The following is a 26915-nucleotide window of genomic DNA, read 5'->3' on the forward strand; positions in this document are numbered from 1 at the left end:
GCATCAGCGGGTGGCTAACACTTATTTTTATTTATTTATTTATTTTGACATTTCTACCCTGCATTTTCCCAAGAAAGCTTAGGTTCAATGCGGCTTACATAACAAATTAAGAAGAAGCATTACAAGACAATTAATATTAATACAAGAATACAACTATTCTTTTCATATTAGCTGAACACAGAGCTAAAGAAACAGGCTTTAAATAAACTTCTAAACGACATATAATTGACGTGAGTGTCTTATATACTTGGGTAATGAGTACCAGAGTTTGGTACTTTGGTAAGAAAAATTAGCATTACGGATAGTTTTGTAGGTTAGGTTTTTACAACTTGGGAAATGTAATATGAGATATTCAGCACTTAACTGCATAAGGTGAACCACATAAAGATAGGACTGCACTGAATATTGACATTTAAACGCAAAAGTGCCCATTCCACTCCCACAAATTCGGCTTAGGTGCTTATCAAGGATATTCAGCAGTACTAAGCAGTTAAGTCTCGATGAATATTTGTGGTTAGCCCTGGACAAGCAATTTACATGGCCAGAAGCTTCTTCTGGCCATTTTAATCTTTTGGGATATCACACCACCCTCCCCCCCCCCCCCCCCCCCAGTTTATATTTTTGCCTCAGAATCATTTGGTGGGTTTCCTAATTAATTGAAAGTACTTGCTCATATGGGAATAAGTATTCAAAAGTACTTATTCTTTTAGCAGCACCTGCTCTTCAGATAAATGCTACTGACCAAGATATTCAGAGGAAGGCTGCCCACTGCATCCAGATTCACCCAACAGGGTTGATCCAGTCCTGGGTTTACTCCATTGCATGCAGGAACTTATAGTCTTGTTTTCCTTAGGGAATTCAATTGGGAAAATCAGAACTATAATCCCTGCATACAATGGGGTAAACCCAGAAATGGATCAACCCTGTTGTGCAAATCTGGATCTCACTGGCAACCCTAATTTTTTGAATATCCTAACAGACCACATTGCACTATCTGGACAGCATTAGGGCAGACCATGGGCAGAGCCAGGGAATCCAGATAGCAAAAAAACTGTCCTAAGTTTATCCAGTAAGTCAGGGGTATTCAAAACTGTCCTAAGGGTCCACAGACCAGTTGGGTTTTCAGAATATCCCTAATGAATATGAATTTTTCCTTCTTAATGAGTAAATCAATTTCAATCTAGTTATAAGTAGAGGAGTGTGGTAGCCATGTTAGTCCACTCTTAAGGTTATCAATAGAAATCAAACAAAATAAAACATGGATAAGATGATACCTTTTTTATTGGACATAACTTAATACATTTCTTGATTAGCTTTCGAAGGTTGCCATTCTTCGTCAGATCGGAAATAAGCAAATGTGCTAGCTGACAGTGTATAAGTGAAAACATTCAAGCATTACTATGACAGTCTGACAGGGTGGGAGGATGGGGGTGGGTCGGAGGTATGCATGGGGACATCAAAGCATATCATTGATATTCTAACAGGATGGGTGTGGGTAGGTGAGGGGAGGGTGATCAACAGAGACATACAGCTTTATGGTTTATAATGGGCTAGGAACCCCAGGTCCTTGTTAAGTCCTTTCTGTTGGGTGTTAAAATATTCAATCATTCTGACTTCAAAGGTCTTACGTTCTTGTATGGTTTTAAAGTTACCTTTCAGTATTCTCACTGTGAAATCACTGGTACAGTGTCCTGGTTCTGTGAAGTGCTGTCCCACCGGGGTGGGGGCCCTACTGGCTGTATTGTTCATGTGATGTCTATGTAAATTGAATCTTGTCTTAAGCATCTGGCCTGTTTCTCCAATATAGCATCCTTCGTTACATTTTTTACACTGAATGATATATACCACATTGGAAGATGAGCAAGTGAAAGATCCCATTATGTTGAATATCTTTCCTTTGTGGGTAACTGTGGGGTCCTGTGAAATATTTTGGCATAGTTTGCAACTGGATAAATTACAGGGATGTGTGCCCTTCTGTATCTGCTCTGACCCAGGGGACAGAGACAGACACCTTAAAAGCCTGACTGCAGCCTTCAAACAGAAAGGCTACAACCCCAAAATAATCTCCAAGAATATTGCCTCCTCCCTCAAAACACCCAGGGAGAATCTGCTACAGTACAAGGAGAAACAATCCACAGACAGAATTCCCCTTGTAGTGACATACAATCCAGAGCTGGAAAAACTGAGGAAAATCATAAGAGATCTACAACCTATACTCCAGGAGGATGAATTACTGAAAGAGATATTCCCATCCCCACCAGTACTGGCCTTCCGACAACCACCCAACTTAAAACACAAGCTAACCAGAAGTAAACTTCCATCACAGACTGAAAAGGAACAGAAGGGCACACGTCCCTGTAATTTATCCAGTTGCAAACTATGCCAAAATATTTCACAGGACCCCACAGTTACCCACAAAGGAAAGATATTCAACATAAAGGGATCTTTCACTTGCTCATCTTCCAATGTGGTATATATCATTCAGTGTAAAAAATGTAATGAAGGATGCTATATTGGAGAAACAGGCCAGATGCTTAAGACAAGATTCAATTTACATAGACATCACATGAACAATACAGCCAGTAGGGCCCCCACCCCGGTGGGACAGCACTTCACAGAACCAGGACACTGTACCAGTGATTTCACAGTGAGAATACTGAAAGGTAACTTTAAAACCATACAACAACGTAAGACCTTTGAAGTCAGAATGATTGAATATTTTAACACCCAACAGAAAGGACTTAACAAGGACCTGGGGTTCCTAGCCCATTAAAAACCATAAAGCTGTATGTCTCTGTTGATCACCCTCCCCTCACCTACCCACACCCATCCTGTTAGAATATCAATGATATGCTTTGATGTCCCCATGCATACCTCAGACCCACCCCATCCTCCCACCCTGTCAGACTGTCATAGTAATGCTTGAATGTTTTCACTTATATACACTGTCAGCTAGCACATTTGCTTATTTCCGATCTGACGAAGAAGGGCAACCTTCGAAAGCTAATCAAGAAATGTATTAAGTTATGTCCAATAAAAAAGGTATCATCTTATCCATGTTTTATTTTGTTAGATTTCTATCGATAATCTAGTTATATAAATTAACACCTCCTCCAAAACGTAACTACATGTAATATTTTAATATTCAACTTTGTTTTCCTACAAAATGTTAAAAAAAACTTCTAAGTGATAGACATGACTATACTTTCCCTTGCTACTTTTAAATAAACTCATACACACTCATACTAACCACCCTCACACCATACTAATATTAAAATGGCTTTCTCCTGACATTATGACGTGTACAAAACTGCAAACTACACTCAGTTTACCAATAGACAATTTTCCTCTACAGCCTTACATCACTTTCCATACATAAAGTTCATTTTTAAACCATCATCGGCTGGCATTAGAATAGATGAATATTAATAGTAACGTGCTTGTCCATGTGACTTGTTAATAATAACTTGCTTGTCCATATAAAAATCCAGAAACATCAGTTCCTTCAGTGAGTAAGTGATGAACTTATATCCATAAATTTATATCCATTGCTGTAGTGATTCATAATTATAGCATTCTTTTCTGCTTCAATTTTGAGTCTACCATTTCTCAAATCTGGCGTCAAACTGGGTAGATTCAGCTTGCTCTGCATTAGAAGCAAAGTGTCACCTTGTAAAAATACAAAGTAAAAAGCTTGAGATGTTTTTGCCAGAAGGAAAAGTACTGAACAAAATAAAGTATTATTGGTATACAGAAACAGAGGTTTTTTTTAAAGATCGATGAAGAAATAGATCTCCTTATAAAAGCAACATATAAGTTGCAAGCTGTAATTGGTAAACAGCACTGGTAGAGCAACAGAGATCTTTTTCCTCCTATTTTAATATACTTTAAAAAATACAAAAAACCTTTAGATAGACACCTATGCTATTTATAGTTTTATATTACTTCTTGCTAGTTTTGGTCTTGATCCTATGTGTACATGTGCCACAACAGTTCATGTACTTTAACATGGTTGGCCTACAGGCATTCCCAGAGACAGTATTTAAGCAGATCTGGGGTAGAGTTGTGAGGATATAGCAACATAAGAATTGCCATACTGGGTCACACTGAAGGTCCATCCATCCCAGTATCCTGCATCCAACAAAGACCAATCTAGGTCACAAGTACCTGGTACAATCCCGAAAAGTAACAAGTATCCATGCTACCCACCCCATGACTACCTTAAGTGACGTTTTTGGCCTTTACCTCCAGAAACTTGTCCAAACCTATTTTAACCTAGATACACTAGCTTCTTTTACCACATTTTCTGGGAACTAGTTCCAGAATGTAACTAATTGTGTATATTGTATGTATTAGCTGTGTATATTATAAAAATACACGTGTATCCGCAAAGAGTACATGTGGAAAGTTATCCCTGCCTCTAAACAGGTGTAACTTTGTGCAAGAGTATGTGTGTGCCACTGGAGATAGTTCTGGAAGCAAGGTGTCTATGTTGTCTTTAATAAAATAGGCATCAAACAGACATAAGTGAAGAAAAAGCCTAATGGTTAGTGCACAGTCCTTGCAGAACTTCTGTCTTATACACTTAGCTAGACTGTCAGGTAAACCATAGTATAGAACATCACTGTGAAGACTCAGAACTCTTGAATCAAATCTTCTTTAATTCACTCAAACAAAGGAAATATAACTTACAGTTTGTAGTGATACACAAGAGTCTCTGCCTTGCAGATTTGGGAGTCTGTTCTTTACCAGTTCACTCTGTAACCAGGGAATCCAGGAAATCTCAGCACTGGATGATGAGTAGATGCTGTCAATAATTTAAATGATGAAACTTTGATAATGTCACAAGGCTTTTAAAAGGTTTAAAGCAGCTAGGCACAGTGTTAGACACAGTTCTTAGAAACCCATACTGCAGACAGGTTCCTATTACTCAATGGAGAGAGAATGTGCAGGCTAAATCCCATCATACACAGGGAGAAGAAACCAGCCAATAGGAAAAGTCCCACAAGGCACAGGGAACTGGGACATGTGCTCAGGAAAAGCCTATTACAGAGCACTGCAGGAAGACTAATATTTAAGCAATGTAAACTGTTACAGTCAATGCAATCTGAGATAACAATGCCCAATATATACATATAAAAATAAACAAACAACCTGCCTCCATGAATATGGGGACAGACACTCCCCATTTGGTATTAATAGATACCACTATTTAAATTCTCAACTTTTAAATACCAGAAAGTCCATAAATAAGGATCTTGAAGCTTGGAAACTTCTTGCTTGTCTCCAGTTCACTGCTACTCCTGCAACCTCTCTCTTGCAGTCAGAGGAGCTGAAATGAGAGACAAAAAGTACAAACAATATAAAAGAGAGAGAAAAGTCTCTGGAGTGGACTACTGTCCACATTGTCCTCATTTCTTTGTGCTGTGGATCACTGGCTCAGTGATGTCTCTGCTGCAGAATTTCCTTCTATTCCAGGGAAGTCTTGTGTCGAAGATTCCAGGTGGTGCCAATTTGTCATTGAAGATTCGTAGTTCTGTATCTCTGATGGCACTTTGGTGGTAGATGTCTGGTCTTTCATCAACTGGTTGATGAGATGAAGATGAAATGTTGGTGGCAAGAATTGCCATCTCTGGATGTATCTCTGTGTCAGAGTTTGGATTTATGAGTTCAAAGGAGTTCTCTTTCACTGGAGATGGGTGGGCAGGTTTTAGAGAAAATGTGGTCCCGACAACCAAGTGGTTTCTGTTAAATGAGTACTGACACAGTTCTGGTGACACAACCTGCTGGATTTTGGTCAGTTGGCATGTAATGCCACTTTTCTGGTCCTGTTGACTTTTGTATACTCTCAACTCTGTTGCTGACATACACGTAAAATCTCCTGGTTTGGTTGTAAATGTAGCCCAGTACAATTTTACTGTTTCTATTTGAATGTTCATTTCATTTAGAATCATTTCTGCTATCTCTACTGCTAACACTGCTCCACACAATTCTAAGCATGAAATTATATGATTAGGTTGTGATGCTAACTTGGCTTTGCCGAAGATGAATCCCACATGAGATAGCCCATCTGTGTCTATACTTTTCAAGTAGGCCACTGCTGCTATGGCCTTTTCAAAAGCATCTGAAAAGATGCACATTTCTTTGTCAGAGGCAGTACTAAGTGCTGCATGGATGTAAGTGCATTGGATGTGCAGTTATTTGCTGTGCTAGACCCCTCTGATCATTCTGTGCTGGTAAATGCAGCCGCTAGTACAGCGCTAATGGCCTCTATCACCCGTGTTAACTTTTTATCATCGAGGCCTCAAATTGTGAGCCTCCGTGAACAGAAAAAAGTACTTACTGAGGGGTCTTTTTACTAAGTGCGCTGAAAAATGTGCTGTGGTAGTGTAGGCAAGTGTTGTGGATGCGTGCAGATCCATTTTTCAGCGCGTAGTAAAAAATGAAATTACTGCCTGGCACACACTGTAGCCGGGCAATAATTCAGAATTGGTGTGCGTTGGGTGCGCACAGATCCTAACGCAGTTTAGTAAAAGGACTCCTAAATGTGCAGCACTTGGCTAGTTTGCAGAAGGGATGCAAAAAAAAATACATATAATCACATTTTTGGAGCCCTGTTATAAAATTAAATCCTCAAGTGCATTATTGTAAGGTATTAAAGGAAATGAGAACTGCCCATTTTAGTGGCATGAAGTTTCAGAGATCTTATTAATGGTGATTAATTGGTTCCCTATCATCCTTTGGAGTTCACATAAAATGAAGAAGCAACTTCATTATACTATTAAGTAATGAAACTCCTCTGAGACCAAAATGTTGGAGATTACCAACCCAGGTACAGTAGGTTAGATTAATAAAGGCAATCTGTATTACACCAACTGACAATGAACAGTATCGTGCAGCATTTCAGACACTGAAACAAATTAATTAATTTTTTGAACATTTTATTTTTTTCAGGCATACTTTGATATATTCTACAGAAAATGTTGTAATTTGTCACAAGTACATGTATTTTAACAGAATGCAAAATGGCTATATAGAATAATGGCTGAACCTGTTTTCTTTTTTCATACTAACTCTTGTTTCCTTGACAGGTTTTGCAAAGCTTTATACATATAATAAACCCAACAGGGGTCCTTCAACCTGCTTTAACCCAGTAAGATTTAAATTATTTTACTTCCTATTTATATTCCCAATAAAGTTACTCTTTAGAACTAAGTAAACCTCATATATTACTTTTTGCAGGTTTTCTAGCACTATTTTGCTTCTTCATAGAAGTTCAAGGCAAATATTAATTTGGTTAAGTTTTAACATTGCCCCATACATTTCCCCTAAAGTGTATAATACTGAAGGTACTTTATTATTTTCTTAACAGTTCTGATCAGCATTATATTTTTATTGTGAATTAATAAGCTCAGGGGACCTTATTTTCGAAGCCGGTTTAAGAAAGGGGCTGCAATAACAATGTCAGGTAGATCAGCTGCCCTTCAATTGTCTGTTGAGTGTCCTGTGGTGTCTTTGATGTATCCCTCACTAACTCTGATGGACTGTCAAGAGTAAAAACAATTGAGGATGATATCGTTATTGTAGGGGGAGAGGATGCACATGTTGAGAAGGACCATGATAAGAAGCTCAACAGTGCTGATAAATATATAAAGCTGAACCCAGAAAAGATGCAGCTGAAACAGAAACAAGTACCATACATATGCCACCTGCTTGCAGCCCACGAACTGAAGTCACATCCTCATAAAATTAAAGCAATAGTAAACATGCCAGCTCCCAGTGATGTTAAGGGTGTACTATGGCTTATATGGAGGGGCATAATCGAACGGGGCCAGCCATCTATATGGGTGGCCATCTCTAAGGCCAGCCCCGGAAAGCACCATACCCGACCGTATTATCGAAACAAGATGGTCGGCCATCTTTCATTTCGATAATACATTCGGGGCCGGCCAAATCTCAACATTTGGACCGGCATTAGATATGGCCGGCGTTAGAGGTCGCCGCCATTGGTTTTTGCCGATAATGGAAACTAATGGCGGCCATCTCAAACCCGGACAAATCCAATGCATTTGGTCGTGGGAGGAGCCAGCATTTGTAGTGCACTGGTCCCCCTCACATGCCAGGACACCAACCGAGCACCCTAGGGGGCACTGCAGTGGACTTCAGAAAAAGCTCCCAGGTACATAGCTCCCTTACCTTGTGTGCTGAGCCCCTCAACCCCCCCAAAAAAACCCACTACCCACAACTGTGCACCACTACCATAGCTCTTACGGGTGAAGGGGGCACCTACATGTGGATACAGTGGGTTTGTGGTGGGTTTTGGAGGGCTCCCATTTACCACCACAAGTGTAATAGGTAGGAGGGGGATGGGCCTGGGTCCGCCTGCCTGAAGTGTACTGCAGTATGTAAAGAGTTACAAAAAATGAAATAAAAGAGTGTCCCCTTTAAAAGGAGTTTGAGGGGGAAAAGAGGCTCGGAAAAATGGGGGGAGGGGGGTCTTAGCTGGGGGGGTGGGCATGGGAGGGGGGAGAAGGGGAGTGGGAGGAAACATTAAAAAATGTGATGATGATGATGCTATAGTTGGTAATTGTTAGAACATTGTTTCGATAGAGTGGAATGGTTAACGCATACAACTGTAATGCTGAAATACACTTTCATCAATAAAAAATTATTAACCATAAAAGGGGTTTTACCTGGGCTCTGGGCTGCTTTGGGCGTTTTTGGCCCATCCAGGGGCTGGTTGGCCACTTCATGGTTTTTAAAAATCCATCGACGGCATTTGGAAGCTCACATGCTGCTTAATATATGTGGGAATTCTGGTAAAATCTCATTAAATTTTAATGGGGTTTTTAGAGAAAAATAGTAAGGAATGGTGCCTGATAATGGTTTTAAACAAAGTAAAACCATGGTCTGGATTTGAGAGAAAGTGACCGGGATGTTCGTACAAATTTTATGTCAATAAGGTGCTTTGTGCTTTGTACTAAAATCCATTTTTCCTCATTGACTTTAATGAGAGAAAGGGGTTTTAAGATGGAAATTTATGGAGAATTCTAAACTGTAAAAGGTAGCTGACTGTCTGTAAGCTGGTCTGATTGGTGACTTCAGGTCAGGTGGTTGCGCTAAAGCTGATTGTTAGCAGTAACGGAGTTGATTACTGGGTGGAGAGGAACAGAAGACGCTGAACTGAACAGACCTGTGTGGCTTGTGCTCTGTCTAAGTGAAAGAAAATTAAAAGTGAATAGTTGACAGAGCCTGAACTAGGGTGGTCTAATTGAGTCAAGGAGGTGGGAGATTCAGATAAGGAACTCTTGTAAGGCAGGGGTTTCCAAAGTGCGTGCGTGAGTGTGGAGGTACCTCAGCAATAGTTTAAAATTCTAGTTTAATACTGGAATACTGTTTCAAAGGTGAATGAGGACTTGAGTGAAGAGTGAGTTTAAAATTCCTTTGGCAAAAGTTTTAAAGCAGTGAGTGATGTGCAAGCTTTAACTTTGGCTGGCCCTACGACGGAAAGCAGTTGAAGCCGGCCAAAATCGGCTTTCGATTATACCGATTTGGCCGGCTCCAGGAGATGGCTGGCCATCTCCCAATTTGTGTTGGAAGATGGCTGGCCTTCTCCTTCGAAAATAAGCAGGATGGTGACCTAACACCTTACCAGGTTCTGTCCTTTGTTGACAACTATTGTGGTTCATTTGAGATAACTCACAAATTGGGCACTCGGCACACACTCAGACGTACTCCCTTTATATGAAATACCAACACAATAGTCTGATTTCAACAAAAGTAGAATTTATTTTGGCCGCAGCCAGGACTTCAAACATTGTATCTGTAACATAATACATACACTATTACTTCAATTGCTATATTTTAAACATTTAGCTCCTGCCTAGGTACACAGCCTTTTAACAACTGCTATTTGTTATTGCCGTCCAGGCACCCTGTGTCTCCTCACTGTGCTTTCTCTCTGAGCACCTGTTGTTCTTTGGGCATATCCCGTATATAAGGATGCACCTATACTTCTTTTCGGACACCCGATGTTCTGAGCCTCCCGTCCGTCCAAGCCGGGAGACAAGCTGTGTCACCATTCATCCTGTCATATCTCCGCTAACATGCGGGCATATATTTTTTAAATTACATTTCAGCATTATTCCAAAGATTTAACATCAAATGTATAACTGTTATCTGCCAAGATGCTGTGTACCCGGCACTGGCAACGTATAACTGAGGTAGCGTAAAGCCCGGCCATGACGACTGCCGCTCTGATCATAGCGTGGGTGGGCTGGGTCAGCGCCACTACTCTCTGTTTCTTTCTTGCTTTTCACTCCTCTTTTGCACTCCTCCCTATTCTCATTAACCCTTTCCTCAATTTGCTTGTTCTGCCTTCTGTCTGTACTCATTAACCTTGCTGACCCAACCCCCCCTCGTCTTCTCTAGCCTTCAGTCCTTTGTATACGGCCTCCCCTTAATAGGCTTGCCTAGGTCTAAAAGCAAGATATAGAATGCCAATGAGAACCACCAGTCAAAAAGCTTTTGTACAGACTCAGTGCAAACTTAATACAATAAAATACAAAAATGAAACAGCACAACGATAAAATACACAGACAATATTGTAATCAAAGACTTTCTCAAAAAGCAAACTTTAAATAATTTGTGAAATGATAACAGATTTTCAGTACAGATCATACTGGTTCCATATAGATGGCCTTACATATCAGAAGGTCCTCCTTATCATATTTACTAACCTGGAACAGTTTCGCACCTGCAACATACCACATTGCAGTGATAGTAAAAAAAAAAAAAAAGAGGTGGGGAATAACTCTGAATTCTCCTACACAAATACGCACTGAAGTAGATGGTTATGAGTGTATGATCACCTATAAGAAAATGTGGGATAGAACAATTCCTTTGCTTTCAAGTTTACACTGGTTACCTGCTGAATATAGGATCCTTATTAAGGTATTGTATGGGATTAGACCCTTTCATTTGAAGAATTATTTGAAAAATTTGCACTTCTACAAGAAAATTGTTTTCCCAATGTATTTATAATTTGGAACTTCCTCCGGTTAAGGAATTTAGATTCAAAAGAATACAAGCTCAGTGTTTTTCAGGTGCAGCTCCTGCTTTTTGTAATAAACTTTCAGTGGCAATGAAAAGTTTGTGAGCACATGTGTGCTGATCCCAAAATTACCACAAGATGCCTAAGAGGCCCTTTTACGAAGCGACAGTAAACTCAACTTGGAGTATTGTGTTCAGTTTTGGAGGCCGTATCTTGCTAAAGATGTAAAAAGACTGCAAGTGGTGCAAAGAAAAGCTACAAAAATGGTATGGGATTTGTGCTGCAAACCGTATGAGGAGAGACTTGCTGATCTGAACATGTATACCTTGGAGGAAAGGAGAAACAGGGGTGACATGATACACACGTTCAAATATTTGAAAGGTGTTAATCTGCAAACAAACCTTTTTCGGAGACGGGAAAGCGGTAGAACTAGAGGGCATGAATGGAGGTTGAAGGAGTAATGTCAGGAAGCATTTTTTCACAGAGAGGGTGGTGGATATGTGGAACGCCCTTCCACAGGAGGTGGTGGAGATGAAAACGGTAATGGAATTCAAACATGTGTGGGATAAATATAAAGGAATCCTGTTTAGAAGGAATGGATCCAAGGAATTATAGCGGAGATTAGGTGGTGATGCCGGTAATTGGGAAGCAAAACCAGTGCTCGGCAGACTTCTACGGTCTATGCCCTGATCATGACTGAATAGATATGAATGGGCTGGAGTGTAAATTTTAAGAGATTTTGATATTATCTTTAGAACTTAGTACAAGAACAGTGCTGGGCAGACTTCTAAGGTCGGTGCCCTGAGAATGGCAAGAACAAATCAAACTCGGGTATAAAGTATCACTTTGGGAAGCTTGCCAGGTGTTTGGGAAGCTTGCCAGGTGCCCTTGGCCTGGATTGGCCGCTGTCGTGGACAGGATGCTGGGCTCGATGGACCCTTGGTCTTTTCCCAATATGGCATTACTTATGTACTTATGTACTACTCTGGGACTACCCCAGGCCCAAATTGGCTGCCAGTGGTAGTTCCAGGTCAAGCATGCACCATTTCTGAAGTAAAAATTAAACCCCAGAAATGGTTAGCTTGGTGGTAAATGGGGCGCTGCCTGGTTACCACTGGGTTACCGCGGGAGCCCTTACCGCCACCTCAATGGGTGACGGTAAGTGCTCCCCATTGCATGGCCACGCAGTAAGAGTTATCTTATCGCATGACCACGTTTTTTTTTGGGGGGGGGTTACACGTTGTGATAAAAAGGACTCTAGCAAGCAGGTAAAAGGGGCCTCACTGCTACCGCAGGGCCCTTTTTTCTGCAGCTTGGTAAAAGGACCCCTGAGAGTGTCGTCCCCCCCCCCCCCCCCCCGGTATTGATTTTATCCTATGGTAAATGCAAGTTGCTTACAGCTTAGTAAAACGGTTCTCATGTCTGTAAAAGGAGATGAGGACATTGAATCCATCAATATGATGCACTACAAAGCTGATGAAATCCAAAACAACCACAATTAAAGCTACAAGTCTTCTGGCTGTCAAGAAGGTACTATTAGAAAGGTGACCAGCAAACAAGAGTCATGTACCATCAAAAGCACAGCAATGTTACCACCTAATGTCAGATGTGAGTATGCAAGATGAAATTCTGTTCAGCCCTACAATTATTGGGTAAAAGTACATATGTTATTGATAAACTTACTTTTACTGTTGCCATGGGTAAAACAGCATTTTACATCCAGAGATGATAGCTTTCTGTTCTCCTGAAGCTTGAGAGGGAACCAACTACAATTTTCTAGTTTGGTAATATATCTCGCCTTCTCTCTGATTTATGAATGCTTTGATCATTGTTATCTAATGTATCAAAAAATAGAAAAAAAGATATGTTAGCTCATAGGTACTTTGCCATCTTACTCAAGTGAATGGAACGCAAGCCTCTTAGGTCTATGTGGACACAATGAGATCCCACCTCTGCCCCTCCCCCCTCCCCCCCATTAGACTGCTAATCAAGTGGAGTGGACAAGTGGAGACAACCACAAAGTTTTCCATACCAGGGTGATGGCATCCCACCCTCAACCACTCCCTTCCCTCTTTTATTTTATTTTACCTCCCCCATCATAATGCATAGGACTGTAGGGCAGGAATTCTTCTTACTCCCTTCAAACAAGAAGTTGATGCATTCCCTTGTGGGGTATGGATAGGAATACTTTTATTATAATAATTATTATTATCATGTTTTGGTTCGGGGGGAGAGGGGACTAGGCATATTAGGTGGCAGCTATCATTTAGATAGTCATTTAGTGGCACTCAGAGGATATCAGCATTCATTTGATCCTCAGGACCTCCCCCCCCCCCACCCCAAAAAAATCTGCAGAACAACATCAATTTAGAAGATCAAGGAGACTTGGCTTCCTGCAATGGGGTTTTGCCTATATACACTAGTATAGTATGTTATATAATAGGAATCCTGAGGAAGGCTCTATAGCCAAAATACAGCCCATGTTGGGTCCACCGTTTGACAAGTTTTGACCTCTCTTTTACATCTAAATACAAATAAAGGACTGCTTGCTGCCATCCTGGTCCATTTGCATGCCCATTCCCACTGTCCTTTGCCCGGCTTGTGGAAGTATTTTGGTTTCTCTTGCATGTGTTCCTGAAATGGCACCATCCCATATGTCTTTCTTAAAGAGCACCATCTTATTTGATGTGATGAGACAAAACAGAATAGAAAATAAAACTCTATTTCAAGTATCTGCCGGAAGAGTAAGCTTATGAGGAACAGAGATGCATAGTAGAAAGAATAACTTTATAAAACTTCTCTTTGTAGAATAAGATACAAATCCATTATTTTGATTTTTTTAAGTCAAAAGGTTTTGCAAAGCGGTGCTACCAATTAGCAGGGCACTGAATATGAAGAAGCCCATTCAGTTCCTACAGTTTTCTTTGCATTTAGGGATAGGGAATTGGACTTGATATATTTTTGCAACTATAATGAAGGCAGATTACCTGGGGTAATGAAGGATTGAATGACTTGCCCTTTCCTTTCTCAGCACACTACCAGAACCCTCATCCACACTCTTATCACCTCTCGCTTAGACTATTGCAACTTGCTTCTCACAGGTCTCCCACTAAGCCATCTCTCTCCTCTTCAATCTGTTCAAAATTCTGCTGCACGACTAATATTCCACCAGTCGTTATGCTCATATTAGCCCTCTCCTCAAATCACTTCACTGGCTTCCTATCCGTTTCTGCATACAGTTCAAACTCCTCTTATCGATCTATAAGTGCATTCACTCTGCAGCTCCTCAGTACCTCTCCACTCTCATCTCTCCCTACATTCCTCCCCAGGAACTCCGTTCACTGGGTAAATCTCTCTTATCTGCACCCTTCTCCTCCACTGCTAACTGCAGACTCCGTTCCTTTTATCTTGCTGCACAATATGCCTGGAATAGACTTCCTGAGCCGGTACGTCAAGCTCCATCTCCGACCGTCTTCAAATCTAAGCTAAAAGCCCACCTTTTTGATGCTGCTTTTAACTCCTAACCCTTATTCACTTGTTCAGAGCCCTTATGTTATCATCCTCACTTTAATATTCCCTTATCTCTTGTTTGTCCTGTTTGTCTGTCCTAATTAGATTGTAAGCTCTGTCGAGCAGGGACTGTCTCTTCATGTTCAAGTATACAGTGCTGCGTATGTCTAGTAGCACTATAGAAATGATAAGTAGTAATAGTAGAGTCACAGGGAGCTGCAGTGAGACTCAAACCTAGTTCCCCTGGGTCAAAGTCTGCTGCCCTAACCACTAGGCTACTTCTCCACTCTAACCCATACCACCATTTTGTAAAAGGAGCTCAAAGTAAGGAATTCGTTGCAGGATATCTGCTCCCTAGAATACTGTTTCGGGGTTGTTTAAATGCTAAGTAAAAGAGGGATGCAAATTCTGATGCTCAAGGACCCCTGATTTAGAATCTCTTTGCAAAAAAAAACCCCACTATCTTTATTTTTTGCTTGAATTACATCTCATTTAACTTTCATGCAAATGCAATTTTCAGTCCTTTACAGACAATTTCTTGCTGGTTGGAGATAGCTCACTTTGCCAGTTTTAAACTTGTCAAACTTCTGGAGTGCAAAAATAAATGAGGACAGTTCTGTATGTCAGCTAGGTTGATGTGTCTATTTGAAGGAACACGCCAACCTAGCCAGCTAAAAATGTCAGTAATACAACCCATAGATGTATAATACTGAAGTACAGAAAACATTGTGATTTCTGATCCATGAATCTGTGTAATTTGTGCTGCATGCCTTTTTATTGTTTGAGGAAAAGGTACTATATAAATAAAGATAAGGATAGATTGAGGGGCACTGGAAAGCTAGGGGAAACTCTTCCAAATGGCATCTTTTTTAAAGTATATAGCGGATTCAGAGTTCAAAGAAACAAAACTAGTGTTATCCAAGGCTCTAATTGCAATAGGTCTCTCCTTCATGCTGTAATTTACTTGAAACACTCAAAGGTCTGTAATCTAGGCAGTTTACTTTCCAAACATAAAGCAGGCTTATAATATTTCTGAGGGGGGGCAGTGTTCCCCTAGTAACTCCTGTGTTTGGAGTCCTATGCACACCAAAGATTCAGTACACCTTAGGGGCACATTGGCATCTGAAGGAGTTTGGAGGGCTTCAGACTCAAGCAAACAAAAAGAAGGTAGCACACTAGTACTGAAAATCTGCTGAAAACTTACAACTGGGGAATGGAATAGCTCGTAAATGTAAAATCAATTCTACATACGTAAATAAAATGGAACAAAAGAGATCTCAGCTGACTCACTAATGGAGAGAAGGCTTAAATTCTTACAAAAGGCAATCAAAAGCTCAATCACTGGTCAGAGTTCCAGTTGAAAATAGGAGAAAAAGACTACACCACAAAATGAAGTGTGGTCAAAAAACTCCCAGCAGTACAAATCATAAACATTTTCAACAAAGCTTTGTATATATTTCCCTTTTCCCAGATTAACACAAAAGGAACAGTCTTAACTGTCACCAAAAAAGTGAAATTATGCTTATACTTACCTGAGAATATTCTAGTAAATGTTATGATCTGCATGTATCTCTTTTACAACAATGTCCCCGAACAATATGTTCTCCAATAACTTCCAAACAAGAGCCCCTGTTTCACCTTTGGGAATGTCTGTTTTTCAGAGAATCATCTAAACTGAATGGTGCAAGATGGTTGTCAGTCCAAATAAAGATAACAGAGACGAAACAGCCAATCAGCAATGCTGTAACTCACAAAAGGAGGAAATGGACATATTCTGCATCATCCAAATAACAAGGAATTATTAAACTGATTAATAAAAGGAGACCATTCTATATGTGAATTTAAACCATTTGATTCTACAGTATTCAATTAATAAATCACCTTTGTTCTTTTTGTCATAAATATTTTTACGTCCCCCCCCCCCTCACAAATCACATAGCACACAGCGAAAGTCATCAGACACATGATGTGTCTCATCGCAATGTTGAACCAATGGTCCTTCCATTTTTTTCTCAAGTCACTCAATGCCTGTGTTCAATAACCTGGGTTTAAATGCCCTGGAGGTCTGTCCAACATAGATCAAAGGGCATATACACATTCAGACGTACAAGTTAGTAATATGCAATTTATCTTTAAAATCAAGCATGGTAGTAGAAGATTGGAGGGTGGCCAATGTAACGCTGATTTTTAAAAAAGGTTCCAGAGGTGATCAAGGAAATTATAGACTGGTGAGCCTGATGTCGGTGCCAGGCAAAATGGTAGAGACTATTATAAAGAACAAAATTACAGAGCATATTCAAAAGAATAGATTAATGAGGAAGGAAATCTTCCCTCACAAATGTTTTGGGGTAGAGGAAGTGCAAGGGGTTATTTCACAGATAACACCGACGAGATCACTTGAAGAATCATGTTCATCCGGTCTGATTAAGCAGTTGGCAAGTGCTGCAGCACCTGCAGTGAAGTGGATTGTTAAAAAATCCTTAGGTGAAGGAATTTGCCCTCTGGGTTGTAAGTGAGCAACAGTGAACCATTATTGAAAAAAGTAGAGATTAGATATATCTGTTATGAGTAATCATAGACCCATTTCAGTTGCTCCGTCTTTAGGAAAAGTATTAGAAAAAGTTGTACTACTCCAATTAGAGGCATTTGTTGACAAGGTAGATGTTCACCAATTTGGTTTTCCTAGGGCCCATAGGGTAGAGTCTCTGTTGCTATCGACAGTTGATGAGATACAGAGAGGATTCGATAATAATGTCAGTTTTCGTATGATATCTTTTGATATATCAGGGGCTTTTGACTCAGTGAATGTGCAGATGTTGTTATCTAAATTAGGTAAGATGGGAATGCAAGAATGAGCATTACAGTTGTTTTGTTTCTTACCTGATGGGATGCTTGTCACTGCTTGATTATTGCAGTGCTCTATATCTGGGTTTGAATAATTCCAGGATTAGATCGCTGCAATTGGTACAGAATGCTGCTGCATGACTGTGTCTGGGTTACCCATATTAAGCCCATTTTGAAACAGATGCACTGGTTGCCAGTCAATTTTCATATACAGTTTAAGGTATTTTGTTTTGTATATCAAGCACTCTATTTGCCAATAATTGAAACAATGTTTTTGTATATATCGTCCAGGATGTGTTTGAGATCTGAGACAAAGTAAAGAGAATTCAACAAGATTACATTGGGAAGACAAGTTTCATTGCAAATTATAGAGCAGATTAGCAGGTAGATAAGTGAATATATAGATGCAGTAAAGAGGACTTCAGCTTGACATTAGATATATTGAAAAATTCATGTTGGGGAACCAGATTTACGAGGAGTTTGGTAAGACGTATTTCTTGAACAGAACAGATTTTAAGGCGTTATGGAATTGAGTGTACCAGTTGATGTTGAGCATTGGTGTCAGTAGGGCATTTCAGAACTTGGCCACTTGGTATAGGCTTAAGAAAAGTCTCTTGAGTTGAATTTCCTTGAAGGATGGGAATGATAATTTTACAGTTTCTTGTCCTGTAGTTCGAGTGCAGATTTGTGATTAGAGTGAACATGTATTGGGGAGCACAGCCTTGAAAGATTTTAAAGACAAAACAACATAGTTTAAAGATAATTCTGGTCTCTACCAGTAGCCAGGGTAGCTGGGCATATAGGTGAGAGACTCCGTCAAATTTTTTCAGACCATAGATTGGCCTTATGGCTGTTTTTTGTGAAGACTGTAGATTGTGTATTAAGTTTTTAGGGCAGTTTAAGTAGATTATATTGCTGTAGTCTAGCTTAGAATTAGAGCCTCTACCACAAGTCTGAAGTGTTCTTGTGTAAAATATTTCCATATTTGTCTGAGGTTATGCAGATGGAAGAACCAAGACTTGACTGTTCTATTCACCTGTTGTCACGTCTCTCCCGGAATCTCAGGGTTAGTGAGCCCTTGGGCCACTGCCGAGGGGCGGCAGTGGCAGGAGAATCACCCAAACACAGACAAGGCAGGACAGACGTACCAGCAAACCCAGGACAGGAACTATCAGGCGAAGACTGCAGCCAAGGCAACTCAAGCTGGAGCAAACAGGACAGGAATTCAGCCCAAACTTCACCTGCACTTGACCGCCGTTCCTCAGGAGTTGAGCCCCTGGGTGCAGGCGGCCGACAGGACTTACCAGACAGGGCTGGAAGGCAGAACTGCAGGGAACAGCAGCCGGCTGGCGAACAGCAGGAAACTTCCAGAAAGCACACCGGGGTTCCAGGCAGGCAGCAAGCAGCAGAATAAACCAGAAAACAAGCCGGGTCTGGGTGGGCAGCAGACAGAAGAATAAACCAGGAGACAAGCAGGGTCAAAGCCACAATCAGGAAAAAGCACAGCAGCACTGCAACAAACTCTCACCAAAGGCAAACTAGAGACCTTCCCAGGTGGTTAATAAAGGCAGCATACAAGGGAGTTCACCAGGTACGGGTACTGCTTAGTTCCAAAAAACTCCCAAAACAATCTGGAAGGCTGGAAGATCTGGACCGGACCAACATATCTTCTGGAACATGGGAAACGGTAAGCCATCAGTTCACAGCAGCCACCAGGTTTAACCACCGGGGGGCAATGTGACTGAGAGCCAGGAACCTGGGCACAACCGTGACACCTGTGTATCCCAGAATATGTTTTGGTCTATTGTAATGCCTAGGATTTTCAGGGACGGTTCTAGTTTGTAGGCTAAATTATTCACTATGAAGGAACTCTTTTGTTCTATGGTTGTCAGTAGGAATTTCGTTTTATCACAGTTTAGTTTTAATTGGTTCATTGCCATCCAGTTTGTGATTAGGGTGATGCAGTCCTCTATGTGTTCTTTTCTTGAGTGAATGTTGTCATTTTTTGGAATTAGTATGGTTGTATTCTTATATTAATATTAATTATCTTGTAATACTTCTTCTTAATTTGTTGCTTAAGCCACATTGAACCTGAGCTTTCTTGGGAAAATGCAGGGTAGAAATGTTATAATAAATAAATAAAGAATCCAGTGGAAATTGGAGAGTCATGGGATAGGATGTAGTCTTCTACTGTGTATTAAAAACTGGTTGAAAGATAGAAAACAGAGAGTAGGGTTAAATGGTCAGTATTTTCAATTGAGAAGGGTAGATAGTGGGGTTCTGAAGGGGTCTGTGCTGGGACCACTGCTTTTTTTAATATACTTATAAATGATCTAGAAATGGGAGTAACTAGTGAGGTAATTAAATTTGTGATGACAATCGAACGGGACGCCCAAGTTCTCATGAGGGCGTCCTCGCAGGACGGCCCCATAAAGGGGCGGGGAAACCCGTATTATCGAAACAAGATGGCCGTCCATCTTTCATTTCGATAATACAGTCGGGGACGTCCAAATCATGAAATTTAGGTCGACCTTAGAGATGGTCATCCTTACGTTATTTTTGAGATGGTCGTCCCCGGTTTTCGGCGATAATGGACACCGAGGACACCCATCTCAAAAATGACCAAATCCAAGTCATTTGGTCATGGGAGGAGCCAGCATTCATAGTGCACTGGTCCCCCTCACATGCCAGGACACCAAGCAGGCACCCTAGGGGGGACTGCAGTGGACTTCATAAATTGCTCCTAGGTGCATAGCTCCCTTACCGTGTATGCTGAGCCCTTCAAAACCCCCACAAAACCCACTACCCACAACTGTACACCACTACTATAGCCCTTATGGGTGAAAGGGGGCACCTACATGTGGGTACAGTGGGTTTCTGGTAGGTTTTGAAGGGCTAACATTTACCACCACAAGTGTAACAGGTAGGGGGGGATGGACCTGGGTCTGCCTGCCTGAAGTGCACTGCACCCACTAAAACTGCTCCAGGGACCTGCATACTGCTGTCATGGAGCTGGACATAATATTTGAGGCTGGCATAGAGGCTAGAAAAATATTTTTAAAACATTTTTTAGAGTGGGAGGGGGTTAGTGACCACTGGGGGAGTAAGGGGAGGTCATCCCAGATTCCCTCCGGTGGTCATCTGGTCATTTAGAGCACATTTTTGTGGTTTGGTCGTAAGAAAAAAAGGACCAGGTAAAGTCGTCCAAGTGTTCGTCAGGGACGCCCTTCTTTTTTCCATTATCGGTCGAGGATGCCCATGTGTTAGGCATGCCCCAGTCCCGCCTTCGCTATGCTTCTGACACGCCCCCGTGAACTTTGGTCATCCCCGCGAGGGAAAGCAGTTGAGGACGCCCAAAATCGGCTTTCGATTATGCTGATTTGGGTGACCCTGTGAGAAGGACGCCCATTTTGCAATTTGTGTTGAAAGATGGGCGCCCTTCTCTTTCGAGAATAAGCCTGTATGTATAGCAGGTATAAAATTCTGGTCCACGTTGATAATGAAAGCGCATACTTAAAATAAGAAGTATATTTCTATTTCTATCAGCCACACAGTACATGCCCATTCCATGACCATAAAATGTATCTTTATAGGTGCAAGCAATTCTGCCTAATAACCAGTATAGGTGCATATTATTCTCTTTAAAATATAGCCCTCAACACATTTACATGTCATTTCTGTATGAATATTTGCTGCATAACCTTTGTAAAATTACCTTCTAAGGGAACATGGAATAGTCACATTTATGGATTGATGTACTCAAAAAGGCTTGCAGCAATTTCCAATATCATAAAATATTTACATTGCACAAAATGAAGAGACCGCAGAATCATACACTTGGGGCATGTGTTTAAGAGTTTAAAGCGCTCTGTTCAAATGACATACCTTGCTGTAGTTTTGGGTTTGCCAGAATGCATGGCATACAGTAGAGGATAATGTTATAAAAGTATGCCTTGACATTCTAGCTAAGATATTCCTCAAAAGCACTAATAGAGGAGGCTAAAAACTATCCACTCAGTATTTTTTTTTAAACATCATGGGCAAAATAACCTGGCTATTCAGATAGGAGGTAATTCTACTTCTACTAATCATTTCTATAGAACTACTAGATGAACACAGTGCTGTACACATTATATGCAGGTACTTTCTCTGTCCCTAGAGGGCTCACAATCTTAGGGACCCTTTTACTAAGCTCTGTAGGCACCTACGCACGTCCAACGTGCGCCAAATTGGAGTTACCGCCCAGTTACCACGTGGCCCTTGCGGTAATTTCAATTTTGGTACGCGTCTGCTATGCGCGTCTGAAAAATATTTTTTATTTTCTGACACGCGGCAGCTACACACGTCAAGTGGAATTTGACACTCATAGACCATTACGGCCCAGTTACTGCGTGAGACCTTACCGCTAGGTCAATGGCTTGCGGTAAGGTCTCACACTCAAAATGGACGCTAGGCAATTTTCATTTTGCCGCACATCCATTTTCAGCAAAAAAAAAAAAAAGCATTTTTTGTAGGTGTGCTAAAAAATAATTCTGAGCGCGCCCAAAACATGCGTCTACACTACCACAGGCCATTTTTCAGTGCACCTTAGTAAAAGGACCCCTAAGTATTTTTTGTACCTGGGGCAATGGAGGGTTAAGTAACTTGCCCAAGGTCACAAGGAGCTGAAGTGGGAATTGAGCGCAGGTTGTCAGGATCAAAGCCCACTGCACTAACCATTAAGCCAATCCTCCTCCATTCTATAACAGTGCACTTGGAAGGCACCTATGTGATACCTCGTCCATAAAGGAAAGTAGGTGCCTACTTTGTTTCATAGAATAGTAGCGTAACTGGGTATATAGTATACAGTCAACACACAAGGGTGGAGGCAAACAGATTCCAAGAAACCAGCCAGCCAAAGAGTAAGAGCATCAAAAGAAAGTTTTATTGGGACCCAATAAAACTTTTTTTTTTATGCTCTTACTTTTTTTTTTTTTAAAGCTCTTACTCTTTGGCTGGCTGGTTTCTTGGAATCTGTTTGCCTCCACCCTTGCGTGTTGACTTTCGTTTTTTGTGGAAGGCGTGGACCCCTCTGACTTGCCATACATAGTATACAGTTACACATTGGCACTTACACCAGTCATAGAGCGAAATACACATATGATTCATAGTATTCTATAAGTTATGGGTATAAATGTGTGACCTTTCTAGGATCTGTCTAGATTCTACCTATGAGTATGCCCATCTGTCAAATACACACCCAGTACCAGTAAATGATGGCAGATAAAGACCCACTGATATGCACATAGTAACAGAATTTCAATTAAGTGGAATTTTGACATGTACATGTGTATATGGACACATATGTGCATATATGCCATTATTCTAATCATTAAACATATGTGATCGGCACCTACGTTATACAATTACCTCCTGTATTGCTGCTATCTAAATAAATTGTGTCTCTGTCCTTGGACTGCCCTAGCACTATAGCATTCTATAATTTATGCCTCTAATTGTGCCCCTACCCATGTTCTGTCCAGGTAAACCTACCTTCCAACTACACGCCATCAAGTTGAGGCACCATTTTATAGAATAGCGCGTAGCTGGAATATGGCATTTATGTGTTTATGTGCATACATATTCTGGTCATTTATGCATATCTTTGACACTTAAATATTGCCATTCTCCTACGAGAAAGCAATTTGAGCTTTTTTTTTTATTTGCACAAACCCGTGGTCTCTGATTATATTTTATTGCTTTGTTGTTAGGTTCATTGAGTATTTTCTGATTATGTTTTAATGCCTAGGTTTACTAAGCGGTGCTACAGGCGCGTTAACATTTTTAGCGCGCATAGATGGTTTATGCGCATTAAACGCTAATGCACCCATAAAAATGTATAGGTGCGTTAGCGTTTAACACACCTTAAATTTACAGGCACATTAAAAACGCTAGTGCACCTTAGTAAACATACCCCTAAATGTTTTGGTTTTATATATGTTGGCTTTGTATACTGCCTAGAATGTGCAGATAGTGTGGTTTATAAATATTTTAAATAAAGAAAAAAAAATAGGGCACCTTTTACAAAACAGTGTTTCTATTTAGTGTGCACTGAATGCGAAGAAGCCCATGGGAACTGAATTGGCTTCTTCGCATTCAGCACACCGCTAATCAGTAACGCTGCTTTGTAAAAGGAGCCCTATTTTTTTTGTTTATTTAAAATATTTATAAACCACACTATCTGCACATTTCAGGCAGTACACAAAGCTAACATACATAAAACCAAAACATTTAAAACATAATCAGAAAATATTCAATAAACATAACAACAAAGCAATAAAATATAATCAGAGACCACGGGTTTGTGCAAATAAAAAAACTCAAATTGTTTTCTGAAATGTAAAACTGAGCTTGTAATTCTAATCACATAAGGAAGACTGTTCCAAAGATGGGCTCCTTCAACCTGTACCATTCTGGAATGATAACATGTCTGAAACTGGGAACATCCAATAACAATTTGTCAACTGATCCCAAATTATGTCTCGTACAATATATTCTCAGTGCAGTTGCATGGGCTAATGGTGTCTCATTATTCAGCGCCTTGTGTATTAAAAGCAATACTTTAAACTCAAGAACATATCGGGAACTAATATGACATAATCAATGAAGTCCGGTAAGTAATCTGGCCGCTGGGTTCTGTGCAATCTGTAGGGCCTGGATTAAATATTTAGGCAAACCCAACAGACAGAATTACAGTAATCAAAAATTGGATACACCAAAGCCTGTAGAACAGTTCAAAAATTGTCAGCTGATAAAAGATCTTTCAATTTATGAATCAAACGTTAGGCGCTACTTCTGCACTGAATTATCAGCCTGAAAAAGCATTCTAATGAGTGCAAAGGTGCTGAAGTGGGGCAAAAATGGCAGATCCACATGGAAGCACACTTACATGCCTAGTTATAGAAGAACATGTGATTGTTTCTGCACAGATCTGCAAAGGGAGTGTGGTCGTGGTCGGGGCGTGCCCAAGCCAGGGGCATTCCCTTAAAATTTGTGCAGTGTTATAGAATTTGGTGGATCTGCATCCAATTTACTCACCAGAATTTATATCTGGTTTCAGTTGGTGTAACTCCTTGCACCCAAAGTTGAGCACAAATCCCGACACTGGGAGTCTTTTACTAAAGGTTAGCTCGAGTTATCTACAGCAGGTCCAATTTTATTCCTATGGGCCCTGCTGCAGATAACTCGAGTTAATCTTTAGTAAAAGACCCCCACTATTCTATAAAGAGCGCCAATCCCAGAATGCCCATTATAGAATCTGCATCTCCAGCCAGATTACTGCTACAAACTCAGATAAGTGCATCTTATATTTCTGTATACATCAGATTATATACGTTTCCTATAAAAGTAAGAAGGGAGTATCAAGAGGAGGTTTTTTGACTGATGAGGAGCTCGCCCGATATCCACTTTAAGAAGTGATCTCCTTCTATGACGGATATTGTAGGCACCAACCACGTAAAGTTAATCTAACCGTTAACAGAGAAGGTTGGGCATCTGAAGTCTTTTCCTCCTGAGTAATCCAATAATAATAATATATTATTGAGAGGGTTATTTGCTCTGTTTTATATAGATACACAATTTGTGTACATTATATGCATCTGTGTGTTATATATGTGGGTGTGTTATATGCAAAAAAAAGTATGGTAGTCGGGACGGAAGTGACGTCACGGAGTCGGATGGCCGCCTGAGTCCTTAGCTCCGTACTTCCCTGCTTCTAATTTGCTTTAATAGCGGTACCTTGGTCTTGTTTCTGTCCCGGAACGGCTCCTGGAGATTAGCAGCGACTCAGGGAGCAAGATGAGCAAAATATCTGCGTCCCAGACGCGTGAGGGTGAGCGGAGCTCGACGAGACAGTCGACGAAGAATCGATCGAGACACGTGTCACCGGCCCCGGACCACTCATCAGGATCCGAGTCGGCTGTGTCGAGTGCTGGTGTGCGGAGAGCTTCCCCGAAAGTGACCCTGTCTAAAGAATTGGCTAAATGCCTGAAGGAAATCAGGGCAGAGATCGCGGCGTCTAAGCAAGAAATTCTTGAGCACGTGGACGCCATCAGCATTGACCTCCGCGAGCTGGGGGGTAGAGTTGAAACTCTGGAGGAACGGATGGACGAAAATGCTGAAAGATCGGAGGCAGTGGAGATCCGTTTTGTGCAGCTAAATGATCAGACAGAGGAACTCCAATATAAAATTGATGATTTGGAAAATCGCGGAAGGCGACAAAATCTCAGATTTCGGGGAGTTCCTGAAAATGGAAACATGGAAGATGTGCCTGCAATTGTGAAATCCTTGTGTGAGACAATTTTGGGAGAACCCATGGAGTCTGCTGTTATTCTGTTTGATCGGGCTCACAGAGCACTTGGTAAGCCTAAAGACAATAAACCCAGAGACATAATTGTAAAATTTTCCTCCTATGCGCTCAAGGAAAAGGTTTGGCTAAAAGCGCGCCAAACTCCATCTGTGGAATACAAGAAGGAGCGAGTGTATGTGTACCAAGACCTATCACTATTTACATTAGCGCAGAGGCGTGTGATGAGACCTGCGCTAGAAATCCTGAGGAAGGAGAAGATCCCCTATAAGTGGATTTTCCCCTTTGCGCTGAGCTTTGAGTTTAAGGGTAAGCAGCTTTGCTTCCGCAGGCTTGCGGAGGTATGGAAGTTTCTGCAGGAGGCCGGCTTGACAACAATGGCGAGCCCTGGGGGAGACCTGGCTCCCTCTACTCGAGAAAAATTGCAGCAGTGGAAGAGAGTCTCCCAGAAAACTAAAAAGCAAGGCCTCAAGACATGACTTTGACTGAGATTCTGTTTGATATCCTTTTGGTTCTGATGTCTGCCACTGGGGTGACAATCTACTTCTTTGACTCTGTGTGTTTATCTGTTCTTTGTTATTGGGACTTTGTGGAGCCTATTTTAAAGGGCAAAAGGTTTGAGTTTTGATGGTTGGATGGAGAGACTGGGTGGAAGTACTAAAAAAAAAAAAAAAGAAGGGGTAGGGGGGTGCGGGGCTGTGCACAAGGATTCGGGGGGACTGTTTGTTCTTCTGTAGGGCACTTCAGAGGGGATGTTCCCAGTCCGGGCCCTGGGACCCGGATTGGTGGGGGTTATGTTTGTGAAGGATGTTTGGGAGTTATGGGGAGGGAAGGGTGGGGCGGGGAGGTAGGGGAGGGAAGGGTTCTGGGAATAACTGGGGTTTTATCAATAATTCCTTCAGAAGATTAACATTGTTGCAACTAACTGAGGAGGCTCTAAAAGAGGGAGTGCACTGCGAGCAAGGTAATGGTAACAGGAAAAATATCTACATGTAGATATGAGTGCTGATCTGAAAGTAATATCATACAATGTAAGGGGGCTAAACATGCCTCAGAAAAGACAGAGGTTTTATAGAGAACTGCAGAGGCTCAAACCACACGTGGTCCTGCTTCAGGAAACACACCTGAGGCGTAAGTATGAGCGACTCCTCTCCTGTCCGGGCT

Source organism: Microcaecilia unicolor, chromosome 1, assembly GCF_901765095.1.
Source record: "Microcaecilia unicolor chromosome 1, aMicUni1.1, whole genome shotgun sequence".
Taxonomy (NCBI): domain Eukaryota; kingdom Metazoa; phylum Chordata; class Amphibia; order Gymnophiona; family Siphonopidae; genus Microcaecilia; species Microcaecilia unicolor.